Below are 27716 nucleotides of genomic sequence, written 5' to 3'. Positions count from 1 at the left end.
TTCAGCTGGTTAAGGTAAATAGTTTTATTTTGAGGAACTTTGTGGGTGTCTAGCCATTGGTTCCTTCTTCCTTGATTTAAAAAAAATGTAGTTCCGGTCAAATAAGTTAAATCTAGTCAGTTAAATAAACTGGGTTACATTAACCCTTTCATAGTCAAGGTCGGATCAGCCAACCATCGGCTTTTGAATTAACCCAGGCAGTGCGAGGGCGCCATTGTACTGAAGGGGTTAAATAACTCAGTCCTTAAGACCACAAAAAATATTCTCCCTAAGCCCATCATAAATTATTTGTTAATGATTTAAGTGGTGACGGCAGTCTTGAGTCAGTCACTGTGCCTTCTGATTGTATGTCACTTACAACTGAAGTTTGGGACCATAGCAGAATTTGATAAAGGTAGATTTAAATATTGTAGGAGCCCTTTTTAAGTTTGGGCTCCCCAGAATTTGTCACTACACCAGTCCATAAAACCTGTATGTAAATATTTTAAAACAGTAACTTTTAGTTGCCGATACCCATAAATTTCAATTTCGTGTCCGTCAAAGCATGCATGTGGTTTGGCCTGCTGGCTCCAAGGGTGAAGGGGTTAAGGGTTAAAATATTACATTTAAACATCCCATGAGGTGTTAGCCCCTGTATAACTTTTTATTTTACTGCTGTGTTTATGGTGAGTGCAAGGTGAATAGAGTGAGTGTATGAAATTTGGACCAAAAAAAAAAGGTAAAAGAAAAAGTGTAACGAACTATTAATGTCATTATGCTGACGCTGGTGGTGTTAGTAGTAGCCACAGATTCAACTCAACATGAACATGGTAAACTGCTAAAGTTGCCCTCATGCAGCCACCATTCCCATATCAGTGGACAGGATGAGCCGAGGGACAATTTGTAAGACCAAGCAGCTCTCCAGCACCATCCTGACCCAAATTCCCACATATGAAGGGTAAGGTAGGATTTTGAAATGGTAGAAAAATAATATAACGGGCCACATAGATTTTCACACATTATTCTAGCCATCTGTTTTCTTGTACAAAAGGCCTAATCTCCCTTAAAATCCATTTCTTCTTGTGGAACCATCATCAGAACCCCAGCTCCTACAAAGATGGGATGAGGTAGGATCTAGAAACGGTAAAACACAAAAAGTGAGACTTATCAACAGCATGCTCAGTGAAATGGGCCACACGCACATTCAAGCCTTTGGAAACCCCAGTTAGGTTCAGAAAGTATAAAAGTGGGAGAAGTATTGGTATAATGCTTAGTGATATGGGCCACACAGCCAAGTAATGATTGCATTGAACTTTAGTTATAATATAAGATAGATTCTACATGGTTATTAGTCAACTGCCCGTATGACTGCACTTGGCCCATTAGCTGAACTGAAAAGACCTAGGGGGTCTGTCAGGTTGGAATGAATTTCTATAGGTAACTTTAATAATGAATACTCTCCTAAAGCCAATTTTTCATCAGATGGTACTGGGTCAGTCTCATGGCTTGAATGCGAGGCAGTGGTTGTGTGAAATGAGGTAGGAGTGTCTTCTTGGCCACCATTTATATTGACTGTCAAGTCCGAATAAACTTTACTGTCAGCTGAGCTGATAGGAGTTAGAACTCGGTGTTAAGTTAGAAGATATGCTCTTTAGGCAGTTTTGATCATCTTAGGTCCCATTTAGCTAGTCTGTTTTTATCAGACATCCCCATGATTAATAGTGTTAGCTGTCTTGCCGTCAACTGAGCTGAAAGGATTCGAGATCTGTGAGGCTGGGCAAAATAGGAAACTTTCACCACCTTAGGAATTCCATTTAGTTAAGACAATTTTAATCACCCTTGGAAGAGTACCCAAGTATTAGATTAGGGCTTCAACTCTTCCTCTTCAAGTCTGTCTGTCTCTATCTATAGCCAGACGCCTTAATCCTGTAGGGGGTGGCCACAAACAAATCACCTCCATGGAGCCATGTCCCTTGCCATTTCACTGCCCTGCTGTCAGTTCACCCCCCCCCCCCTCTATTATACTGTTCCACTCCATCTCATCCATGGCCTCCCCCTCCCTCTATTATACTGCTCCACTCCATCCCTCCATCTCATCCATGGCCTCCCCCTCCCTGTTCTCCCCTCCAACTCACATATACTCCCCTCATCAGTCTCTTGCTCTCCATCCTCTCCACATGGCCAGACCACCTCAGTGTGTTTCTCCTAACGCTTCCTATCAAGTACCCTTATAAAATCTATCTATTCTTTCTATCTATAGCCCGACGCCCTAATCCCGCAAAGGGTGGCCGCAGACAAAACGCCTCCAAGTCACTCTGTCACCCACCATTTGACTCCCCTCCCCCCAACTCACCCCCCCCTCCCTCCACCTCACCTACATACACCAGTTGGAGAGGTTATATACAGCCTTCACCAACCAATTCAGAAGAGACCTTTTATGAGTTAAGTCTTCTGGAAGCAGCAGGAGTAAACTTAAGACATCACAGTACTAAAGGGGTTGCAGCTGTGTGTATGGTTGTAGGTGTAAGTTGAAATCTGAGTGTACGATCTTTAGTGCATATCGTGTACTTCCCCTTTCATTCAGTCTATAACTTTCCCATTTATAATCTTTTACAGAATTATCAAAACTGCTGATTACTGCACTTTACATCATCTGATTCTTCATTTTTGTGTCATTATAGTATGTTCATCCTAATTTGGCAGAATGTCAGACCTCTTGCAGCTTATTGCATATCAGTGGCAGAGTAAGTGTGTGTTATAACTCTGCATCCCTCCCATAGAACTTCGTTGCGACTTGTGTGATATTCTAGTCTTAATCTGGAGTAGTAGCTCTGCATTTAAGATGAGACATGCCACTTATAAGCCAAGTTAGGGTGGACAGACTTTAGCCTTTTGTGTATTTATCACATGGATCACCTGAATCAGTTGGCAGTACTTCGTTCTTGTTCTTAGAAGGTATGTTGACTGAATACAGTCTACTTGTGCAGAGCATGGTTTGTAATTTGTACTTTCATGAGTTATGTTCAGTTAAAGTTGTTTCATATATGTTTAGTTTCTGTGTCATATTGTATGGTAACTTGATGTGAAATGGGAAGTTAGTATGTTGAGTCCTGAATTGGATAAGGGTAGAAGGATCTTAAGAAATGGGCATGTAATGTTTGTTCCTACCAGAGTTTATATTATTCTACTAAGAAGTGTTCTTTTGTGATTTGTATCGTACATGTTATGTCACTATATTGTATTCCTTCGTCTTTGCTGTTTCTTCACTGTCAGTCTCTTTTCTCCTCTCTTCTCGTCCCTTTCGTTCACTTTGTCTTTCGTTTCTTCTGTCTCCTCATTTCTTTGTCACTCTCTCTGTTTCTTCACTTCGTCTGTGTCTCCTCTCCTCACTCTTCTTGTCCCATTCGTTCATCTTTCTTTTTTCCCCTGTCTCTGTTTCTTCACTTTGTCTCTCTCTTTTCTTCTTTCTTCTCTTGTCCCTTTCATTCACTTCGTCTTTCATTGATACTGTCTCCCTTCTCGTTTCTTTGCCAGTCTCTCTCTGTTCTTGTTACTCTCTCTCTTCTCGTCACTCTCTCTCCTCGTTACTCTTCTTGTTACTCTCTTCTCGTCACTCTTCTTGTTACTCTCTCTCTTCTTGTTTCTCTCTCTCTTCTCGTCACTCTTCTTGTTTCTCTCTCTCTTCTCGTCACTCTTCTTGTTTCTCTCTCTCTTCTTGTTTCTCTCTCTCCTCGTCACTCTTCTTGTTTCTCTCTCTTTCTCGTCTTTCTCTCTCTCTCCCTCCCTCCTTCCCGTCTTTCTCTCTCTCTCCCTCCCTCCCGCCTTCCTCTCTCTCTCCCTCCTTCCCTCTCTCCCTCCCTCCTTCCCTCTTCTCTCTCTCTGCTAGGGAATCAAAACTCTTCAAGTACATTAGTATAAGTTTATTGTATACAGGTTCATATATACATGTACATAATTATTGCTCCTGTGTGCTCACCCATTAGAAGTGACACAGAGGTGTGATAAATATATGTATATAATTACCTGTTGTGAAGTCCTTTGAGTGTAGAACCTGTAATAAAAGAGATACCCTGTAAAAATAGTATATTAGTAACCTGTAATAAAAGAGAAATATTAATAAGAAAGGAAGAAGAGACTCATTCACACTGATGTGCAGGGGTGGGGTGACCTGGCCAGCTCCAGCTGCACCTCCACCAGGGTGTCTGGCCCAGTCACTCACCCCAGGCATCAGGGTGGACCCAGTGAGTGGAGGGTGTGATGGCTGGCAGTAACAGCCACCACACCCTCCACTCACCAAGTCCACCACAGCACTGATGGTGGTGGTGGTGGTATAGGTGTGTGTGTGGTGGGTAAGTCCACACACACACCCACACCACCACCACCACCATCAGCCCTTCTATTGATGGTGGTGGTGGTGCTGGTGGTGGGAGTGTGCTGTGTATGTGTGTGTGTGGAAGGACCTAAGTCTCCACACACACACACCCAGGACACACTCCCACCACCAGCACCACCACCACCATCTTGGCTGGGGTGAGTGACTGAGTCAGATCACTCTGATGGAGGTACTGGGTGGGGGGGGAAACCCACTGGAGCTGGCCAGGTGGGGGAAGGGAAAGGCTTTAAGCTGGGAGGAGAAGAGAGAAACAATGGGTTGGGGCCGAGATGGGGAGACAGATTGCCCCGCCGGCAAGGCCAACCCCGAAAATCCCATCCGGGAGGGTAATCTGGCCCTATCTAAACCCCTGCCCACCTTTCCCTCCCCTCCTCCCAGCCCTCCCCCTTCCCCCACCACCCCTGCACATCACTGGCTTGTATTGCCATTGGGTAAGGACACTCCCTACCACCTGCCCCTGCCAGAGTATTATTTATACATATTAGCACCTAAGTATTTATAGGTGTAATACGCAAAATAATTCACTAGGGAAGAGGTGCTAGTGAGCCCCTATACCAATGGGAATACAAGCCACAGACACACACACACAGGAGAAGAGAAAGAGAGAAGATAGAGGGAAGGTCGGTGATGCCTGGGCAGCCACTCCTGGGATGCTGCCTTGGCCCAGTTGGAGAGAGGGAGGAGGGAAGAAGGGAGGTAAGGATAAAGGATGGGGAAGGAGGGAAGGACAGAGGTAAAGGATGAAGTCTGCAGCCACCTGAAAAGAAAAGAGAAACTGTTAGTACAAATGCTTAAAAGTGGAAGTCATTCTAAACAAGCAATAATAAAGCAATGACTAGTTACCCCTTGAGCCTGAGTGTGTCCTTTCCATTTTATTCTTCCTAATCACTGATTTTATTCCACTTAGGGGAAGCTTCTAAAACTGCATAAGTTACTAAAAGGTGTTAAGGATCTTTGTCAGGTGAAAATAACGTGACTGTAGATACCCTACAGCCTTCATTATCTCCTTCACTACCACTAGTCTCCCTTAAGCTGAATCATCATGTAGTGATACCAAGAGTCAAACTTCAAGATAAGATACTGGAATGAAGAAGGTACCTTAACATCAAAATAAGAACTTGTAAAGAAAGCTCTTACAATAATCGTAACCAACATCAAGGGACGGAAAGATGTAACACAATATTGTAAGTGGCAAAGAAGGCTTCACCGCTCCTCTTCCTTCACAAATTATTATTCCTAATATACCTCAATGTTCTCTTGCATTCTACTTATCTTTGTATCAACATACTTTGCAGGATATTGTGGTGTAATGTGCTGAACAAACTGCTAAGGTGAAAGTGTTCAGAAATCCACACAGGCACTCAGAATATGACCCATTGTCCTATGATTAGACTGGTGACATGACTTGGAAGAAACCCAAGAATGATACAGAGATGTGGGGGAAGAGTGTATGAGAGCGGGGCTAATGTAAGAATGACAAGGGGAATATGCCAGCTGATTAAACACAGCTCTAAGGTCTGAAGAAGCTGCGTCTCACATGATACGGTTCAAATCCGATGGGTGCCGCAGCTTATCGTATCATATGACATGCATGAGAGCGAAGCTAATATAAGAATGACAAGGGGAATACGACTGCTGATCTAACATAGCTCATAGGTCGGACTTAGCTGTGGCTTACAAGATACAGTTCAAATCCAATAGGTGCCGCAGCTTATCGTATCATATAAAATGCTACCAGGGACATAGGTCAGTCTTCTACCCTATGTTCTGAACTACAATACCACAGTCTTAAGTCCCTATGCAGTGAAGGGAGCAACTTGGGATTAGCAGTTCCTTATACCTCTGACATGTACTTTGCCAACCTACAGTAGTTCAACTTGGTCTAAAACTGCCATCACTCTATTTTGAATGCTGAGTTATTACAACATTTATTACTAGAATATGATGCTAGTCACAAAGAAGTGCTGTGGAAACAATGTAGAGCTGCAGCATTACCTGACTCTGCCACTCAATTATGTAATGCATGCCAAAAAGGGACAAAAATATGGGCCAATTTAAAGCGAAAGACCTGCACCCACCACCATCCCACGCACCCACTCAATGTTTTTTCCCTCGTCACCTCTGAACCTGCACCATACTCCCCTACTTACACCACTCATGTCCACAACATATACTTCCCCTGGTACAGCCCACCTTCAACAGCCTAGCCTCAGGCCCCTACACTCCTGATCGCTATGTTTTGTTTCGCTTATAAAGTCTCCAACATGATTGCATGTGTTGGCCTAGGTTGTCTAATGGCAGCACTCCATGCTTCTCAATCTCTAGCAGCCCCCCTATTCAGTCCTGAGGTCACAATGACCTCATCCCAGGTCTTTTTCGGTCTGCCTCTCACAACCCCACCCCTAATGTTAACACTTCTCACTTTCTGTACCCAACTGTCATCCCCCATCCTCTCCACATGCCTAAACCATCTCAACCTACCTCTCCTTATCACACCAATACACTTCAGTCACATTCTCCCTCTTAACTCTTCCATCGTAAACCTAGTCCCCCACCTCCCCACGCCTCTCATTCAAGGACGCACTGCACATCCACCTAATCATTGTCATTTCTGTACATCTGAGCCTGCGAATATCCTCTTCCTTTACTGCCCTGGTCTCACTACCATACAGCATTACACTCCTAGCACATGCCACATACAAAGATCCCTTAACACGGAGGAAGAGCCCTCTCAATGCCAGATGAGGCAACAGCTCCCTGAACTTCTTCCAACCACTCCTCATTCTAGCCACGGAGCTAGCTCCAGCACACATCATGTCTCCCAAATAACAAAACTCTTCCACACACTCAAGAAACTCACCAGCAAGTTTAATCTTTTCATGCCTGACAATCTCCACCTGCTCTCCCCGACACACCACACACATGAAATCAGCATTATCTTGCAGTCTATCTCTAATACCACTACATCTCTTATGCACCCACTTATCACAAACACTGCACAAGACTGAATTCCTTCTCACGCCCTAGTGGCAAATCATACATGGCCACTCTCCCTCTTCTTTGACAGTCCCCCTTCCCAGCCCTATATACCATCACCCTCTTTTTATCTGCATTTACTCTCAAGTCCTTGTGCCCCATACCATCTTTCCACCTCCTAAATTTTTCCTCCGCCTCCCTTTCATCCCCTGCAATCAACACCACATCATCAGCATACAACATCTCCCACGGGAGTCCACTTCTGAAGTCACGTGAGAGGTCTTCATGCACCATGATAAACAACAAGGGGCTCAAGACTGACCCCTGATGCACACCAACATTCACGGAAAACTCATCACTCAAATCTCCATTCACTCTTACCTGTGTGTGAGCACCCACATACATGGCCATAACCACCCTAACCAGCCACTCCTCCAAGCCAAGCTTTCTCACTGCCCACAACACCACCTCTCTAGGGACTCTGTCAAAGGCCTTCTCCAAATCAACAAAAACAAAGTAATGATGCCTTTTCTTTCCTATATTTTTCCTGCTGTCGAACAATGAATATGGCATCAGTGGTCCCTCTGCCTGGCATAAACCCAAACTGCATCTCGTCAATATTCAGTCTTTCTCTAATCATACCTTCTAGAACTTTCCCCATCATTATCGGGTCCAAAAGTTTTACGCCTCTACAATTTCGTCTTTCCAGGGCATCACCCTTCCCCTTGTACACATTTACAATTACACTCTTCAGCCAATCATCTGGGACAACACACTCATATATAATCATATTCATCAGGTCAGTAATTAACCTCACTCCTATATCTCCTGAGGCCTTCAACATTTCAGCAGTCAACTCAGACACACCTGCTGCCTTCCCCACCTGCATCCTGCCTACTGCCTCACTCACAGTAGCAGCGTCAATCAAAGGCCAGACACTGGCTCTGCTGGCTCCAAACCTTCCCTATTCCCGTTAAACTCCTCATTCAGCAACCAATTATACCGCTCCCTCCACGCGTCTTTAATATCCCCACTGTTCACCACTAGCTTTCTCTTACATGCTTGTCCTGGTACAGCCCACCTTCAGCAGCCTAGCCTTCAACAGCCCCTACACTCCTGATGAATGGAAAGAATGAAACAGAAATGGCATCCTCAGGCTGAAGGGTTAATTCCTATCCCTTTCTACTGTCAAAAACTAGACAAATATGACTTTCAAAAACAGATTATCAAAAATATGTATACTGTAAACTATATTACTGAAGAGAAACAAATACCAAACTGTACTGCCAGAACATGGGTACTCAATCTGTTTAGCCATATGACCCAGCTGCCTAGTCAAACACCCTTGCTGGGAACTTTCTACACAATCTTGGTGGGAACTTCCTATACCACCAAGCATAGCAGGCTGCACTCTGCTGTTATCAACTCTGTATAAGTACAATATTTTAAATGTGCCAGAGAAGAGAGACTTTTAATGGTGGAAACAATAAATTAAGGCAGTTCTGAAGCACACTAGTATGAACGTCCCTCAATTCCCTCGCAATCCCCTTAAACATGGATGATGGATGGCAGGAAAAGGGTAATGTCAGCCAGCAGTCCACTGAGTTAACGTACAGATGAACCAGGGACACAGTAACAACATTATGCATTAAACTGTAAATGCTGGTGACTCAAGCCAAATAAATAATGCAGCATCTTTCACTTGGATGGGCCGTGACATACTCTTCTAATGGGTCTAATGTGACTGATTGAATACACATGTTCTAAATAATCCTGTTCTGTATAAAACGGTAAACGTACAGTAGGTATGTATGTACTGTATGTATATATGCAGCTATGTACACTATATATGTATGTATGTATAATTGTATATATGTATGTATGTATAATTGGTATATATGTATGTATGTATAATTGTATATATGTATGTATGTATAATTGTATATATGTATGTATGTATAATTGTATATATGTATGTATGCAAATCAAGTGTGGATGTAAACCTTAAGTCTATACATTCAAGTGAAGTTCTTTTTAGTGTAATCTTGCTGCTACAAAACCATTACATTCATCACAGTAAAGGCCTTGCTTACTGAAGGTGTTATTTATTAATGCTAAGAGGCTGGTAAGAGAAGGGTTACATATCCATCCCTCAAATCCCTGAAGGTAGGCTGGTGCACTGCAGGATACAGGCAATGTCATCCTGTAGTCAACTGGGTTTACACTGAGACTGGGGGGTTGCCAGAATTACTCCAAGTACTATCCAGACTATCTAACCCAGTGGTGTCAACCTCAATCCTTCCCAAGGGCTACACTTCAGTTCTGTTGATCATCTGAAGGCCAATTCTTCCTGAACTATAATATTTAATACGACAAAGCCACAGCCTAGTCAAACGTGGCACTCACTTCTGCTTCAAGTTACTGATAATATTTAAGTCAATGTTTTGTGACATTTGTTCACCAATAAATTATTCAAATGGTATTTTTATCAATCAAATTATCAATAAATATTTCATAACAGTGCTGAAATATTTGTCCAATTCATCATATGAAAAATATTCTGGGATTTTCCGTTTGGTATTTCTCATTTTTTCTGAAGTTATTGCGGGCCACTCGTTTCCTCTTCGAGGCCCACAAGTGGCCTGCGGGCCACCAGTTTGACACCTCTGATCTTGTGACTCCTCTCTGCCAGGCTGAATCCCATCCTCTCAAGCCAGCAAGTATACACTAAAAAAAGCCTCACCAGAATCACCAGCTTAATCCTACACACTAAACCAAAGCCACAGAATCTTACCTCATGTGTCACTTCATGTTCTGAAATATATGGGTGAGCACACAGCACAAGTGAGCACACAGCACAGTACAACCCCTTAACAACTCAGCAGATTAATGTTAGTGGAGTTTAACCACAGAGCAATGAGGGTAGTGGTTAAGGGGAAAGATAAACAAAATCAATCACAATATTCAAACACTCAGTCCTCATTATAAATATCATAATTATGCCATATAATATTTAATGTAATTTTGAGAGAAATTGGTCAAACTGCTTTATAGATACCAATCAAAATCTTACAGGTGAAATCATCATTGGGTTATTCAGGACTTGATGAAAAAAATATTAAAAAGCTGGGGATGTGTTCAAAAATCGCTTATCACAACTCTACATACTGTATAAATGGCAGCTGCTGTGAACTGGAGAAACTTGGCCAAAATATTGCGATTTATTACACACAACTGGAACTGTATATGTGGGGAAAGTGGCAAATTATTTTCATAGGTACCAATACAAATTTCTGAAGTCATTTCTTCTATTAGTTAATAATACTGTAATGGATTTAATGACAAACAAAAGGTCTGTTCCACAATACTTAATCCACACAACTGGTACGTCAATATTTAGGTAACTGCCCAATTAGCATTTACAATCCAATGGAATTTTTTTTTATCTATGGCAATGTTTTTGTATGTTAATACACATTTAATGGCAACAATTTATGATAAATATGTGGTTTATAATGAGGAGTGTATTGGTGCAGCTCTGTTATATTACTTTACTGATGGGTCTGCTCGGTCACACACTGGCCTGACTCAACTTACATTTACAAACAATAATAACCAGGGTATATCTGGGACTGTATGAGGGGGTGGGATGCCTTCACGTGGTGGCATTGCCCTGGTTACACAAACATCCCTCACCTCCCTCCCTATCCCCCCAAAAGAAGGATGGTGGCCTGCACAGGAAGGGCAACTTCAGCCTGCAGTCCACAGGGTACAATGACCCACAGGCATAATAACATCTTGACAACAAACAACAGCTTTAGCCTGCAGCAATAAAAGTTGTAAAAAAAAAAAAATAATAATAATAATAATTGCAGAATAGCTGGTGGTCCAGGGAGAGCGGCTGTGGTGAGATGCTGGTGAGGTGCTGCTTGTAGGTGAAGTGCTGCAGTAACAGTGATGCTGGTGAGGTGCTGCTTGTAGGTGGAGTGCTGCAGTAACAGTGAATTGTGTTGCTGTTATTCATCTTGACACAAACCATATATACTGCTGTACCACCTGCAATGATGAAAGATAAACCATTAGACTTAGTCAGGCTGCCAGTACACACTAAACCATTAGACATAAACAGGATGCCAGTACACACTAAACCATTAGACATAAACAGGATGCCAGTACACACTAAACCATTAGACATAAACACGATGCCAGTACACACTAAACCATTAGACATAAACAGGATGCCAGTACACACTAAACCATTAGACATAAACACGATGCCAGTACACACTAAACCATTAGACATAAACACGATGCCAGTACACACTAAACCATTAGACATAAACACGATGCCAGTACACACTAAACCATTAGACATAAACACGATGCCAGTACACACTAAATTACATAAACCTTTACATATACTGGAGTCAGATTGTGTGTGGCAATGTATGGAGTTATGTTCTTGTTATTTGTTATATTGTGTGTGGCAATGTATGGAGTTATGTTCCTGTTATTTGTTAAATTGTGTGTGGCAATGTATGGAGTTATGTTCTTGTTATTTGTTATATTTACTCATCATTGTTGGTGGTGGCGAGGGATGTCATTATGTGCTGCTGCCATCACTAACACAACAACAGTTATACAAGTGACCCTCAACTACCTTCCTATCCCCCAAAAGGAAGATGGTGGACTTCAGAAGGGTAGTTCCCTGGTTATATACATTAAATTCCTTCCATAACCCGTGAGAGTAAGATGGTGGACTCCAGGAGGAGGTAACTTCAGCCAGCAGTCCACAAGGTTCACATTTCAGATAAAACTGAAGCCACTGTTACTACCAGTACTGGAGGTAATTACAAAGTATAAATATTTAAATGCCACAGATGTCATATATTACGATAAGCAGGTCAACCATATATTACTGAAACACTGCCAAACACCAACCTGATACCCTCACAATGTTACAAGTCTTATTATATATCTCAGATGTCTTTTTTCCCAATAATTTCCAGCAACTGTTAAGAAGTAATTACCTGGTATTGGCACCTGGTTTAGCCTCCAGTCACCAGAATACATCAGTTGTGCCACAGTCAACCTCAATACTGTATATATGTATGTACCTAGGTATGTATGTATATGTATGTATCAGTGGCCAGAGCTCAGTATGTATGTATGTGCCTGGTATGTATGTTTCCATCCACTGTTGGGAAGTAATTTGTTGTTTTGCATTTGGTTTAGTTTCCAGTCCATAGACAACATCAGCTGCATCATGGCCAACACCAATATAGGGATTATTCAAGAGGAAGTATGGCAGCATTTGACAGACAGACTGATCTCTTTTTCTGAAATATTAACTTCCTCTTCCATTCTCTCATTATCATCATCATCATCATGACTTCTTTTTCTCCAAGTATGGATGAGGTGAGGTACGTTCCAGTGAGCAAGGAAAGAGAATAATACAACAGAGGGAGAACTAATGACCAGCACACTGAGTGAATTTGGTCAGTCACTCATTTACTCAGTATTCAAGCCCTTGGAATACTGACTTCACTACACAAAGTCAATTAAATGACTGATTACCTGCCTTCTGGACAACAATAACACACACATGACAAGGAAGTTAACCCTCTCATTGCCAATCGATGCAGGCTGCGTCCAACCACAAGCGAGTATTTGGCGGACAGTCCTCGGTGCACAAGGCCACACACTGAGATCCACCCCGCCCCCCCTTGTCACCGCACTATTCCCGTGTACTCGATAATTCATAAACAATTTAGTCTCACACCCTTATTTATGCTTCGATAATTGTAATTCTTTTTCACCGTAACCTTGAATAAATATATTTGTTTATGGTGTTGTATAAAAAAAAAGTCATACGAATGTAAATTATGCCATAATTTATTGTTCTTCTACCTCAGTTTTTCTCATAGATATATAATTTTTATGATAAATGTTACTGAGAAAAAGTTATAAGGAATTTAATTGGCTACATTCTGGTGTACATATAGAGAATTGCTGTAGGTCAATTAGGGCTGACCTTATGGAATCCGAAAGGAAATTATCTTACGCTCGAGCAAGGCTCATAACACACTGACTGGGGCAACGCTGGGTGTGGCGTGGGTTGAGCGAGGTGGAGGGATACACGGGGACGCAGGTAGTGGTTTGTTCTCGCCCAGAAATGGATGCAAAATCATTCCATAACCAAAAAAACATAGGCTATTTCATTCGACGCAGCCCGCGTCAAATGGTAACAAGCAGTTGAAATGTGCACGGACGCAGCCTGCATCAAATGGTAACAAGCGGTTGAAATGTGCACAGACGCAGCCAGTGTCAAAAGGTAACAAGTGCATGACATTTGCACCGCACCCATAAACACCAAAGGGTTAACTCTGTACACTGAGACTGTGGCCAATTTAGTGTCTGACTAGTGTTCTTGTATACCATTGCAATGGGTGAAATTATGTGGTAGTATAGTCTCACCAATCTAAAACCAAGGTTTGGGTGGGGTCTGGCGCTGGGTGCAGCCATGCCATACTTCCTAAACGAGCGATGAGTAGATTCTGTTATATATGTAATAGGCATCACAGATAGGTACACACATACTAGTACAATATAAACGTAAGTATTCTAGCATATCAAAGGAAGGTAAACTTGTAATGCATATGGCTCTTGTACATCAATAAAGAAACGTGGCATACATATTTTACAGTGGTGCTGAAAAAAATGTAGTTACTTTTACCGACTTTCACGGTAGTTCTAAGTTGGGTAAGTAATGTAACAATTACGTTTATAATATAATTTGAAGGAATCAGTAGAACATACGCTATTTTCTTAATAGAAATAAATAAGTTAAAACACTCACGAGCGGCAACATCCAGGCCCACACTAGGAATCATAAATTATATGAGAGAGAGAGAGAGAATGCGATTTTTAAATTCATTATTTTGTTTATATTTATAACTTAAATTAGTTTGTCTTTACACACACACATATACACAAACACACACACACAGAGAAGTGGGTGAAGTCATGTCAGGCCAGGTGGCGAGATGTGAGCGGCGAGCTCTAACGGTGTCAGGTCAGCCACTAGCCAATCAGAATATAGGAAACAAGGCAACGCTGTACGCCGGGAAATCCCCGGCTGGACTCCACCCAAACCTTGGTTTTAGATTGGTGAGACTTTAGTAATAATGAGTGCTATTGGCCCAGGTTCAAATGAAACGTTAATTCAGCGGACTGCAGGTGATGCTGTCATCCTCCTGCAGTCCACCATCTTCCTTTAGGGGGATAGGGAGGGAACTGAGGGACCAGACAACTGTATAATTGGGAAGTGGTGCAGCCTAGCCATATCAGTGCCACCACATGAAGGCTTCCCTCTCCTGCACCTGAAATTATGACAAGAGATCAATTTACCTTAAGTCCTGAGAGGCTGGTGATGGTGTCCTACACAATCCTGGGTATTCTTGCACAGTCCTGGCTATCCTTCCACAGTTATTTATAGTCCTGTTCATGCCAGGTGGATTCTGGTAATATAAGTGAAGGTCTGGAGGGGCCTTGGTCACCCTAGAGGGAATTCTTGGATGTCATCAACAACTGACCACCACACAACATCCTGTGGAAAAAAAGTCACATGAAAATCTGCTGTATGCAACATGGTGACAGTACGACATAATCAAGGGAATCTACATTATCATCATTATCATAATAATAATAATACCAGTAATAATAATAAGAATAAGAAAAATAATAATAATAATGATAATAAATGTATTGTTTATAAAGACTCCAAAATTCTGGCATCTGTCAGCCTTGGTCACCTAATGATGGCTCTCCATACTGCTTGATCTCTGGTAGCCTCCTTATTCAGTCCCTTATCCCTGAGATCATATTCTATGGCTTTGTCTCAGGTCTTTTTTGGTTTGCCTCTCACAACACTTCCCCTGACATTCACACTTCTTATGCTCCACACCCAACTGTCATCCTCCATCCTCTCAACATGCCCAAACCACTTCAATCTACCCCTCTTCATCATAAGAAGACATTTTCAAGTCCCAACTTTCCTCTCAACTTTTCAATCACAATCCTAGCCCCCCCCCCCCCCCAAGATCTCGCATTAACGGATGCATTACACATCCATCTGATCACTGTCATTTCTGTATGTTTGAGTCACAAATATCCTCTTCCTTCACCACTCAAGTCTATACCATACATCATCATGTTCCTAACACAAGCCACATACAAAGATCTGTTAGCACGGAAGGAGAGCCCTCTCACTGTCAGGAGAATCAACAGCTCCCTGAACTTCTTCCAACTGTAATGGGGTCTATAAGAGCCCAGGTTGCTTAGAGGCAGAGAAGAGATCCACTCTTTGGCTCAGTAGTAACGTGCGTGCGTATGAAGCACGAGGGACTGAGATCAAATCTTGGTTATTACACAACCACTCACTGTAGCAACAGAGCTGCTCCTCCCATTTAACAAAAATCTTCCACACATTCAAGAGACTCACCAGCAAGTTCAATCCTTGCATGCCTGACATCTATACATGCTCTGCCTGACACACCTCACACACGAAATCAGCATGATCTTGCAGTCTACCCCTAATACTAGTACATCTCTTATACACCCATTATGGTAATACAAACACTGTACAAGATGAGATACCGTCCCACAGCCTTGTGGCAAACTGCACATACCTTCACTCCCTCTGTTTTCAAAGTACCACCACCAACTGTAGATATCATTAGTTTTGTTTCATCCACATTTACTCTCAAACCCTTGTGCCCTATACCATCTCTCCACTTCCTAAATCTTTCTTCTGCCTCCCTTTCATTCTCTGCAATCAACACCAAATTATCAGCATACAGCATCCCATGGGAGTCCAAGTCTGAAGTCATGCCAGAAAGCTTCAAGTACGGTACCATGACAAATAAGGGGGTCAAGCCTGCCCCAGATGCACACCAACATTCACACAAAAATCGTCACTCAAATCTCCTTTCATTCCCACCTGGGTGCGAGAACCCACATACACAGCCATGACCAACCTAACCAACCACACTCCTTGATCTCAAACTTTCTCACTGCCCACTTCACCACCTTCCTTGGACCTCTGTCATTAATAATAAAACCAGTCATGATAATATCCAGTAATATGGGAAATCAATGGAAAAATTAAGATACCAAATAGGCTAATAAAGCAGAAAAAAAAAAAGTGTATAAGTCAAATGGACAAAGATATTTTACCCTTTCTGAGAGGCACTGACAAGACACCAACACCTGGTGGTGGTGTGCACCCTGGGTGAAGCACAGCGGTTGTGGTGTCCATTAAGGAGCCACACCTGCTCATGCTTCCCTGCACCACACCATGGGCAAGTGCTCTGGTGCCACCCTGGTGTGATGCTGTCTACCACAATGGGACAGCAGTTCCCTACACAGTGTATGTGATGTACCTGTACGAGGGCCCCACAGAACCAACTGCTTACTAGTGGTTGAAGGGTCTGTTTGACTACACAGACCTGGCTTGCAACAACTTTTGAGGTGTTGGGGCAGCTTTTGTGCTATGCGTATTATATTCAAAACATGTGACAAGTGTTATGCCATTTACCAACAATTACTGGCCAGTAAATGATGAGGATACAGGCAGACTGACACGCACAGACATGATACTCCATGAGTCTGGGACAGCTGTGTGACAGAACTGTGACAAGTTTGCTGGGAGAGAGATATGGCACATTATGAGGATTAACAATTATCAAAATACATGGTAAGCTGATTATCCAGGTTTTAGGTTTAAGACATTGCAGAAACATTCAGTAAGTTGTTAATTATAAAATCTAATCAATTTTACACATAAATCCAGGTAGACCTATTAATCATAAAAGGAATATTCTTTGGTCCCAACCTTAATATCATATTAATTTTTCTCAAGGTTTCGGGTGTCAAAATGTATTAAACAATGATGAAACAATCCCTGATGCTGAAACTTTAATTCCTGATGCTGAAACCTAATGCCTGATGCTGAAACTCAATCCCTCATGCTGAAACTTAACCCCTCATGCTGTACATATGCTGAAACTTTATCCCTGATGCTGAAACTTAATGGTAACTTGATTCCTGATGCTGAGAATGCTGTAACTTTACCCCTGTGCTGAAACTTTAATTCCTGATGCTGAAATATAATCCCCAATACTGAAACTTAATTCCTAATGCTAGAACTTAATCCCTAAGGCTGAAATATAATCCCTGATGCTCATTATAATCCCTGATGCTGAAATATAATCCCTGATGCTGTAATATAATCCCTGATGCTGAAAGATAATCCCTGATGCTGTAATATAATCCCTGATGCTGTAATATAATCCCTGATGCTGTAATATAATCCCTGATGCTGTAATATAATCCCTGATGCTGTAATATAATCCCTGATGCTGAAATATAATTCATATCAATAACAGGACACAAAATGGCCATCAATTTAGCATCCTTTGGGTCTGTGCTGAACCACCACATATATCACTGCCTCCCCCACCTAAACCACCAAAATAAATCACCAACGTCATCTACAATATACTGATTAATTTTCCTGAGCCTGACTATGAAGGAATTGCCCTCAAACTAGTGAATTAATACAATAAATACCCCAAGTCCTCCCTCAACCATCACACATCACATAACTCAACAATACTGGCATTTTCAGACCTAATCCCTGCCTCATTTTCCTCCCTGTCATTTACTTTCTTTAATTATATAAGGTAATGGCCACTAACGGGTCCATAAATGAGATAAATAACGATAAAATAATGAACTCACCTGGTGATAGCGTCCCCCCTCAAGCGTCCATTCCTGCTAAATATCCATTTCTAAAAATATACGTATTTTCCTGGTTGTTTATGGTTAATTGTGTATAATAAATTAGTCCATGTAATTCTAATACACTTCCTTCATAAAATCAGCCATGGTTTAATATATAACTAAAGTAAATGAATACGACGAGAGGCAGAGAACGCTCCCACTAAATCCAACTTGTCCTACAGATATTTCTCGCTAAGACAAATCCAACGCTGATTTTCCGATTAAATCTTTTCACCAAATGTAAAAGACAATCCCCCTTATCATGCTAGCTCCAATCATAACCCAGATGATTAAACTATACAAGTAACAATTATAACTTACACCGTCCTTATTCCTAGCAGTTGTTGAATTTGCGTTTTTTTTTTTTAATCGTTCATATTGAATTTTCTTTTGTTGGGTGGAATTAGCATAAACTTACTGTAGTCTAAACGTTTATCTATATGTTTACTCCATTTATCTTATTGTTAAGCACTGGTTAGGGGGAAAAAAGAGCTTAACACCATCTTTAAATGTGAGGGAGAACATGGCATTCCGTGATCTCTTCCTACTTACCACCTCCCATCATCTTGTTCATCGTCTGTTCCTCTTCCCCCCTTTTTTTCTCAACCATTTCCACTTCTTACCTCCTGCTCTTCCATTCCCTACCTTTCCATTCTCATTTCCCATCTTCTTCCCTCCTCCTTTCCCTCTAGCCTTTTTTCTCTCATCATCCCATCTTACCTCTTCCCTTCCACCTCCCCTTCTCTTTCTTTTTCTTCTCAGCCCCTTCTTACTCCTCATCTTACCGTCCCCCTTCTTATCCTACTCAGTCTCATTTCAATTGATCAAAAGTACCTTGCGATCCTTTGGTCATGTGGAGTGAAGGAGAATCAGAGAGTGACTGGGAATATATGTGAGGTGGAAGGACAGACTAAGTATATGAGACAAAGGGGTTGAGAGGTATACGAGTATGTGAGAGGGTACTGTGAGTTGGTGAAAAGGCTACGTGATGGAGGACAGGGTGGCAGAGGAATTTCATTTGTGATTAAGGAACTTCGCTACATACTCAGGCTCCTATGACTCACTCACCTGATACAATCCTCTGGCATTACCTGCAACACAGTGTTAGATGGAACACAATACAAGATGGTACCAATATTGACACAGGCTCCTACAAACAATCTCAGCTGAACTAAATCCTTTCGTGTTAGCAGGAATATAATGCTAGAGTTGTTCTGACCATGAGGAGGTTAATTTTCTCACAATATCTGTATGGTGCAAGTCTTCATCCATACCTACCTTGATTTTGTTTTTTTTCCCTGTTCTCCATACATAAAATATAACTTGTTTAATAACCAAGGAGATTTCAGTCTTTTTCTGCACACGTCTTCCCGGTTGTTATGCCACTCTGCGTGCTAGTGTTGAAAAGAGATGCCTTCACGTGGTGGCATCCATATAACCAGTGGGAGGAGTTACCCGGATATACAAATGTCCCTCAGCTTCCCCCCCCATCCCCTGAAAGGCAGATGGTGGGCTGCAGGAAAAGGGAATCTTCAGCCTGCAGTCTACTGGGTTTACTTCTATTGGGTCATACTCTTAATGGCTATGGAAATTTGATATATAATTCATCCCGGGGAAATTATGCACATTACACATCGGTATCCTCTTGTACGCTATTTTTTTTTTTTTTTCGTATGGGCCAATCTTACACCTTAGTTGTAGTAGCATGAAAGAGGTAGGAAAGGGTATAATATCTATCTATCTATCTATTGCCAGACGCCTTAATCCCGTTCGGGGTGGCCACAAACAGCCTCCACGTCGCCCTGTCCCCCGCCATTTCACTGCCCTGCTCCCAACTCACACTCCCCTCTCTCGTATCATTTATACAGGCTCCAACATGCTTGCTTGTGTCGGCTTTGGTCACCTAATGGCAGCTCTCCACGTTCCTTGATCTCTGGCAGCCTCCCTATTCAGTTCCTCTCGCAACCCCGACATTCACACCTCTCACCTTCCGCACCCAACTGTCATCCTCCATCCTCTCCACATGCCCGTCCACCTCAGTCTACCCCTCCTCATTACAACATCAGGAAATTCATGTCCCTCTTTTCCTCTCAGCTCTTCAATATCAATCCTAGCCCCTCCCCCCCAGGCCTCATATTCAAGGACGCACTGAACATCCATCTAACCACCGTCATTTCTATATGTTTTGAACTAACAAGTGTCCTCTTCCTTTACTGCCCAGGTCCCACTACCATACAGCATTACACTCCTAACAAATGCTGCATATAAGGGTACATTAGCACAGAGGGAGAGCCTTCTCAGTGTTAGGAGAGGCAACAGCTCCCTGAACTTCCTCCAACCACTCCTTACCCTACCTACCATGTCCCTCAAATAACAAAACTCCTCCCCACACTTAAGAGACTCTCCAGCAAAATCAGTCCTTTCATGCCTGACATCTCTACACGCTCTCTCTGACACACCACACAAATGAAATCAGCATTTTTGCAATCTACCTCTAACAGCACACGTCTTATACACCCACTTAAATACTGCACAAGAAGGAGTTATTTCCCACACCCTTTGTGGCAAACTGCATAAGAATACACTCCCTCTGTTTTGGCAGTACCACCACTCTAGATATTATCACTCTGGTTATAGCCTATCCGTATTATTCTCAAACCCTTGTGCCCCAGTCCGTCTCTCCACTTTCTAAATCTCTCCTCTGCCTCCCTTTCATTTCCTGCAATCAACACAAAGTCATCAGCATGCATCTGCCATGGGAGTCCATTTCTGGTCACATGGGAGAGCTTCAGGCACAGTGACAAGCAATGAGGGGTCCAAGACTGACTCATAAAGGTGCACCAACATTCATAAACAACTCATCACTCAAACCTCCTATCGCTATCATCAGCATGCAAGCACCCACATACACTGCCATAACCACTCCATGCCACTCCTCGATCCCAAGCTTTCTTACTGCCCACTTCACCACCTCCCTAGGGACTCTGTCAAAAGTCTTCTCGAAATCAACAAAAAGTACAGTTCCCTTTTCTTTCCTATATATTTTTCATGTTGGACAATGAATATGGCATCAGTGGTCCCTTTGCCTGGTATAAACCCAAACTGCATCTCGTCAACATTCACTCTTTCTCTTATCATACCTCCTAGGACTCTCTCCATTACCTTCATTATCTGGCCCAAAAGTTTTATGCCTCTGTAATTTTCTTTCTCAAGGGCATCAACCTTCCCCTACTACACATTTACAGTCAGTCTTAAGCCGGTCATCTGGAACAATACAATATCATCAAATTTATCAGTAACTAAACCCACTCCTGTATCTCCTGAGGCCTTCAACACTTCATCAGTCAACCCAGACACACCTGCCACCTTCCCCAACTGCATCCCGTCTGTTGCCCTGCTCAAATAACAGCATCAATCAGAGGCCATGGGACAAACACTGGCTCTGCTGACTCCAAACATTCCATTCCAAACTCCTCCATTCAGCAGGCGTTTATAGAGCTCTCGCCAGGCATCTTTTATACCCTCACTGTCCACCATTACCTTTCCTCCATCCTTCTTCACATGCTGCTCCTTGGTTACTAATTAAACTGACCTTGCAATCACCACACTCTGCCACTAAATGAGCTAAAAAGACTCAAGGATATTTGCCACGTGAAAAAACAGCTAGTGATGCAGTCAATACATGGAATTAAATCAATATAATTTACATACAAAAGAAGGACTGGGTGAAATAAACAAAATAAATCGCCAGGGAAAAGGTGCTATAAAGCCTTCAATGCCACTCAGATCACATGATAGGGTGAAATATACAAAATACATAGCTAAGGAAAAGATGCTATGAAGCCTTCTATGCAACTTGGACATAATAGGGTGAAATATGTAAAATAAATCACAAACAAAGAGGTGCTACGACCCAGAGTTGATGGAGATGTTTTGTGGCAGTGTTCAAGATGTATGAGGGAAGGAAACTTACATGGGCACTTTCTCTCTCTCTCTCTCCCTCCCTCCCTTTCTCTCTCTCTCTCTCCCTCCCTCCCTTTCTCTCTCTCTCTCCCTCCCTCCCTTTCTCTCTCTCTCTCTCCCTCCCTCCCTTTCTCTCTCTCTCTCTCTCTCTCCCCTCTCCCTCCCTCTCTCTCTCTCTCTCTCTCTCTCTCTCTCTCTCTTCAGTAATATAGCATGTATTGGAGAGAAACGCCTTCATGTGGTGGCACTGATATAATGGGTGACTCCACTATCTGAACTCCCAGCCTATCACCCTAAAGGAAGATGGTGGACTGCAAAAGAGAGCTTCAAATGCAGTAAAGTGATAATTAAATGAGTAAGGCACGTAATAGAGTGGAATGCCTTCACGTGGTGGCACTAATATAACTTGGCAATTGGACTGTCTGGTTACACAAATGTCCCTCAACTCCCTGCCTATTCCTTAAGAGGATGGTGGACTGAAGGGGGGGGCAGCTTAAGCCTACACTGCACCAGGTTTATGTCTAGATGAGCCTGGCGCAACATCATCATCATCATCATCATCATTCATCATCATCAACATCATCATCATCATCAACAACAACAATAACAACATCATCATCAACAACAATAACAACGTCATCATTATCATCATCATCATCAACAACAACAATAACATCATCAACAATAATAACATCAATATCATCACCATCATTATCAACACCACCACCATCAACATCATCATCATCATCAACAACAATAACAACATCATCACCATCAACAACAATAACATCATCATTATCATCATCACCACCACCACCACCACCACCACCAGCATCATCATCATCAACATCACCATCATCATCATCATCATCATCATCATCATCATCACCGCCATCATCATCATCACCATCAACACCATCATCACCACCACCATCATCATCATCAACAACACCATCATCATCATCACCATCACCATCATCATCAACAAACCCTGATGAAGGCTACACAGTCACTGCCCCAGGTGACCTGTGACCTCTTGATGCCAGACAGGTCACACCCACTTCAGGTCACTCCAGCCAGGTAGTTGGGTCAGGTTAATGAAGACTCACCTGTGGGGGAATATCACTAGATCAGCCAAATCATGCCAAGTATTCATCTAACATCTCCACACACTGAGGCTGGGAGGGCAGCAAAACAAGGTGCCCAAACCAGGTAATCACTCCCTCAAAACTGCTGAAAAATCCATCCATCCATCATCCAAAACTATGATACCCATGAGGAGCGTAGGAGCCCGGGGTTAGGCAATTTGGTCCTGACATTTTAAGATGACAGTGACCAGCCTCACTCATCCCTGAGTGCCATTACGTGAGCAGTAAACCCCAACCACCCCTTGGATATAAATCTTAACCGGCTCAATCAGACTGGAGTGCCGTAATTACCCACTGAACCACCAGGCCTCATAATTTGGTTACATGGTTACCACCCAGCGTGGTAAATGGTTTCCTGGTGTACAGGAAACCATCTGGCTTGTCACTCAGTGTAGCGTCAACCACAGGCAGAAGGAAGAGGAAAGAATGATGGAAAGAAAGACAGAAGAGGAAGGAAGGAAGTGAGGAAAGGGGAGACACCCAAAGCAACACGAAATCGAGTGAGTGGATGGTGAGCGCCCCCACCTACCACTTTACATATAAATAATGCTATGTTACCTGCTAAGGAATCCCCATACTGAGGTTGGCCATGGTTCAGGTGATGTTTACAATGGACTGGCAGCTAAACAATGTACCAAAAACACCTAATTACTTCCTAACATTTGCTGGAAACTGTTGGGGTCAAGAAATTCCATACGAGTATTAAGATATTAGAATTTGAAAGTCTCCGGTTGGACTCTCTCTACGATTGTGCATTTACTCAAACTGACAAATATTCCTAGACCCCATTTAGCTCAGTTGATGGCCAAGTGAAGTTACATTGGAAGGTTGTTATGACTGTTAATCAAGGAGACTCATTCCTACCTCATTACAGCCAAGTTTCGTGCTGCCACAACTCAGTAATCAATTCGTGGGAGTGGTTCAGTTCTGCCAAATGAAGATGAATCAATCCTAGTGGCTGAGTTTCCCGCCTAAGAGTGGTGAGGGAGTGGCAGGAAATATAATCGAGTCGCAAGTAACAGGGATCAAGCTTGTCTAACGTTAATGTTTAAAATTAGCAATATGAAACCAACTAACGGGTATTTTAAAAGCCTGGACCAACTACCTGTAACTATTTCTACTTCTTCCACTTCTATTATTTATACTTATTACAAGAAACATTGTGATCAGTGACACAAATATTTAGTGCTCAATATATAAAAGTAAGAGACAAAGGCCAACTGCCCATGAGTTTGAGGGTATGTATGTGAGAGAGAGAGGGGTGTGAGCTGGTAGCAGGGCAGTGAGATGGCGAGGGACAGGGCGACATGGAGGGGATTTGTTGGTGGCCACCCCTTACGATAGGTAGTTTGAGGGTTGTGGAGCAAGAAAGCGACTTTGGGACGTCTTTTACGAACTGAGTAACCATTTTGCTATTTAATGAATATCAATGTTATATATACTACATACTACGTGACTAATAGATTTTGGCAACACGAATTACCAAGAAGTTGAGAGAAAAACTGAGCTAGCTTAGGACTGATTGAGCTATATCTTTTCTTTATATAGCCTAATGAAAATAGCAGGGTGTACTCACAAAATTCTGGTGCAAATATATAATATACATGAACTACGGCCAAAAAATAAGAATAACGACCTACTTCAATAGAAAATGACTCCCTACCTTCCTTCTCCCTGTTTTTTTACATTTGACTTAATAATAATAATAATAATAATAAAATACAACTTCTATTAACTTGTATATACTAACTTTTACATGGTACTGATATAAAATAGCTTGGGTTTTAATTTCTCAAATAATAATGTTAGGCCTAAAATCAATCGTTTTCCTTTTCACTGACTGACAAAGAAAACGAATTCTTAGTTTAAATCTGTACGTAGACCGTCACTTCAACTGCATAATTGTTGTATATAATAAAGCCTATTGACTTCTGTAGGCTTCCACTGATATCTGGACCCTAGTGTATATCGATAAACTAAATTATATGACTGAAACTCTTATATTATGGCTTCTTACTAACTTGCGGGAGATTTTTGCCCGTACCTTAGTTCCTCTTACTAAGTGGCTGAATAAGAAAATACTGACTACATCCTTCCCACAGCACTGCTTCGTGACTAGCACCATATTCTAGTGTTATCTTACTACACCCACAGTTCAAGATTACACCAATTTTACGCCTTAAGTGAGGAGAGTAGTTTTTCGCCACACTGTATATTTCAGAGCTTAGACGGATACACTTGTAAACTATAATCATAAGGGAGAAGAATGGGTTTAATAATATTTCTTGCTGCCAACGATGGGATGCTGAAGAGGGGCGCCTTCACGCGGTGGCACTGATAAGACAGGGCGGCTCCATGCCCGGCTATACAAATGTCTAACCAGGGGGTGGTGTTAGTCTACCAGAGTGATATTTCCTGTGCAGTACCGCTCTCAGATTATGGACACGGTATAGTTAAATCAGAAAATACCAACATTTGACTTCCCTGATGATGATAACCCGCTGTACGTAGCCTTTGAAAGTTGTCACCCTCAAATTCACACCCAAAACGTCCATTTTACAGATTTAATAATACTCATGTTTCTTTTTCAGGCCCTTCTAGTGAACAAAAGGCTGCGGCAATAGTAATTGTGTGTATATATGGCTACTTCTACTACAAGATCACATTCTAGGAAGACCCTGTAGTGTGGACTATGTGGAGATGGCAGAATGTCCACACGGGGTGCTTCTGACAGGAAGAGATGTCATGCACAACATGCTGTATTTGCTGCCACCTAAGCCAGCTGGTCAAGTTCATCGCTCCAAAGATGAAGCAGTTCAGCTGCAGAAATGAATAAGTTCTGCAGAACTTATTCAGGAACACTGGCTCTTCTGCAACCTCTACACCAGCCACACCAGACACATAAACACATTCTGAAGCTCTATGGAGACTTTGTGACTCTAGTTCAGACACGGAAACAGAAACAAAATCACAGTTTCGTCAAGAGAGCAGAAACCTTGGCCAGTGATGCACAAGGGGTCTTTGATATCTGCTGCCATGACCTTATAATACGCAAGAAGCTGGAACAGAAACATGGGGTGAGAGTGACCGACATGGAGTGGCACTTCCTACAAGATCAGAGAACCCACAGAAAGATGTACTGCATAGACTCTGTTGATTGCAAATGGATGAACGCAATGGAACGCAGGCAAAAGGACTTGTAGGCCCTTGACAAAATGAGACAAGCTGCAGAAAGAAAAGAGTTGGGCACGCCTGTTGCCTCACTTGACTTTCGAGGCAGTCAGACTCAGAGGAAGGTCACCAGACAGTGCTTACAGATGGAGGTGCAACTTTCTCTTCCAGTGAAATGTTAGAGAGGCACCAAAAGATAAAACTCAGGAAATGCACAAGGGTCACCTCCCCAAATGCCAAAAGATTAAAAAATGCTAAATGTTAACCGAGATCTCGAGAAATGCCGAAAGGACTGGGGAGTGCGAGGTTAGGACTGAAAATGCCAATGGAATTCAAAAAAAGCCAAAGGACTGGACCACAAAATGTATTATGTTGTCTTTTTGGGGCTGGGGGTGTGGCTGGCATTATTTTTTCTTTTCAGCAAGCTTTAAAATCCATGGAAATGAAATGCCAAATGAACCGAAGAAGGCGGAAAATGTATGGGGTCAATTGTGCAGTTGTATTAAAAGGAAAGACGAATGGAAAGATGTCTGGCGCGATCAGTAAGGCAGCAAATGTTTACTGTCAAGGCCTGGCTGTACCAAAGGTGAAATGTACGAGTGAAATTCCTCTACTAACGCCCTAACATTGCCAACCACACGCACTTCATCATAGGACTCCAGGTCAGTCCTATAGGCTACACTTTATCAATTTGCTCAGAAGTCCAGTTCAATCTCCTGCTGACGTACATGAAATCACTGAAAAATACAAGTACCGTAATGACTGTTTTGTAGCTAGATGAGGTTACGATAACGACGATAGGGAGGGCTATAGGCAAAAAGATATTCTGTAACTTCTGCGGGAGGTACCAAAGCCCTTGTCAAAGTAGTAAAAGCTATTATACTGATCCCTGTACAGAACCAGTGCATGTGACTGACTCTCGCTCACGTCCAGTATCAGAATAAACCCACAACACCGATCCAGGACATACTCATCCAGACGCACCATCTCCACGAAGGAAAAACGTCCCTCAGAACGATGCAAAGTTAACAGCAGAGAAACTTCAATTTCGTTTTACAGCCTTACCTTATCCAGCTCCGGCACCCTACTGTTAACACCGCTAACTAATCCCCAGCAAGACATTTTGTACAACGATAATACACTCGAAAAACAAGGAAATGCTAGAACAGTGGAAGGAATCAAGAGAACTCACCAACTACACACCTCCTCCGACCACGGTTCCACTCCGACTGAGGCATCGT

This window comes from Coenobita brevimanus, chromosome 48 (genome assembly GCF_032717465.1).
Source record: "Coenobita brevimanus isolate Jiangsu-jjx chromosome 48, ASM3271746v2, whole genome shotgun sequence".
In the NCBI taxonomy this organism is placed as follows: Eukaryota; Metazoa; Arthropoda; class Malacostraca; order Decapoda; family Coenobitidae; genus Coenobita; species Coenobita brevimanus.
The sequence above is the reverse complement of the archived record's forward strand: the minus strand, read 5'-3'. Positions refer to the sequence as shown.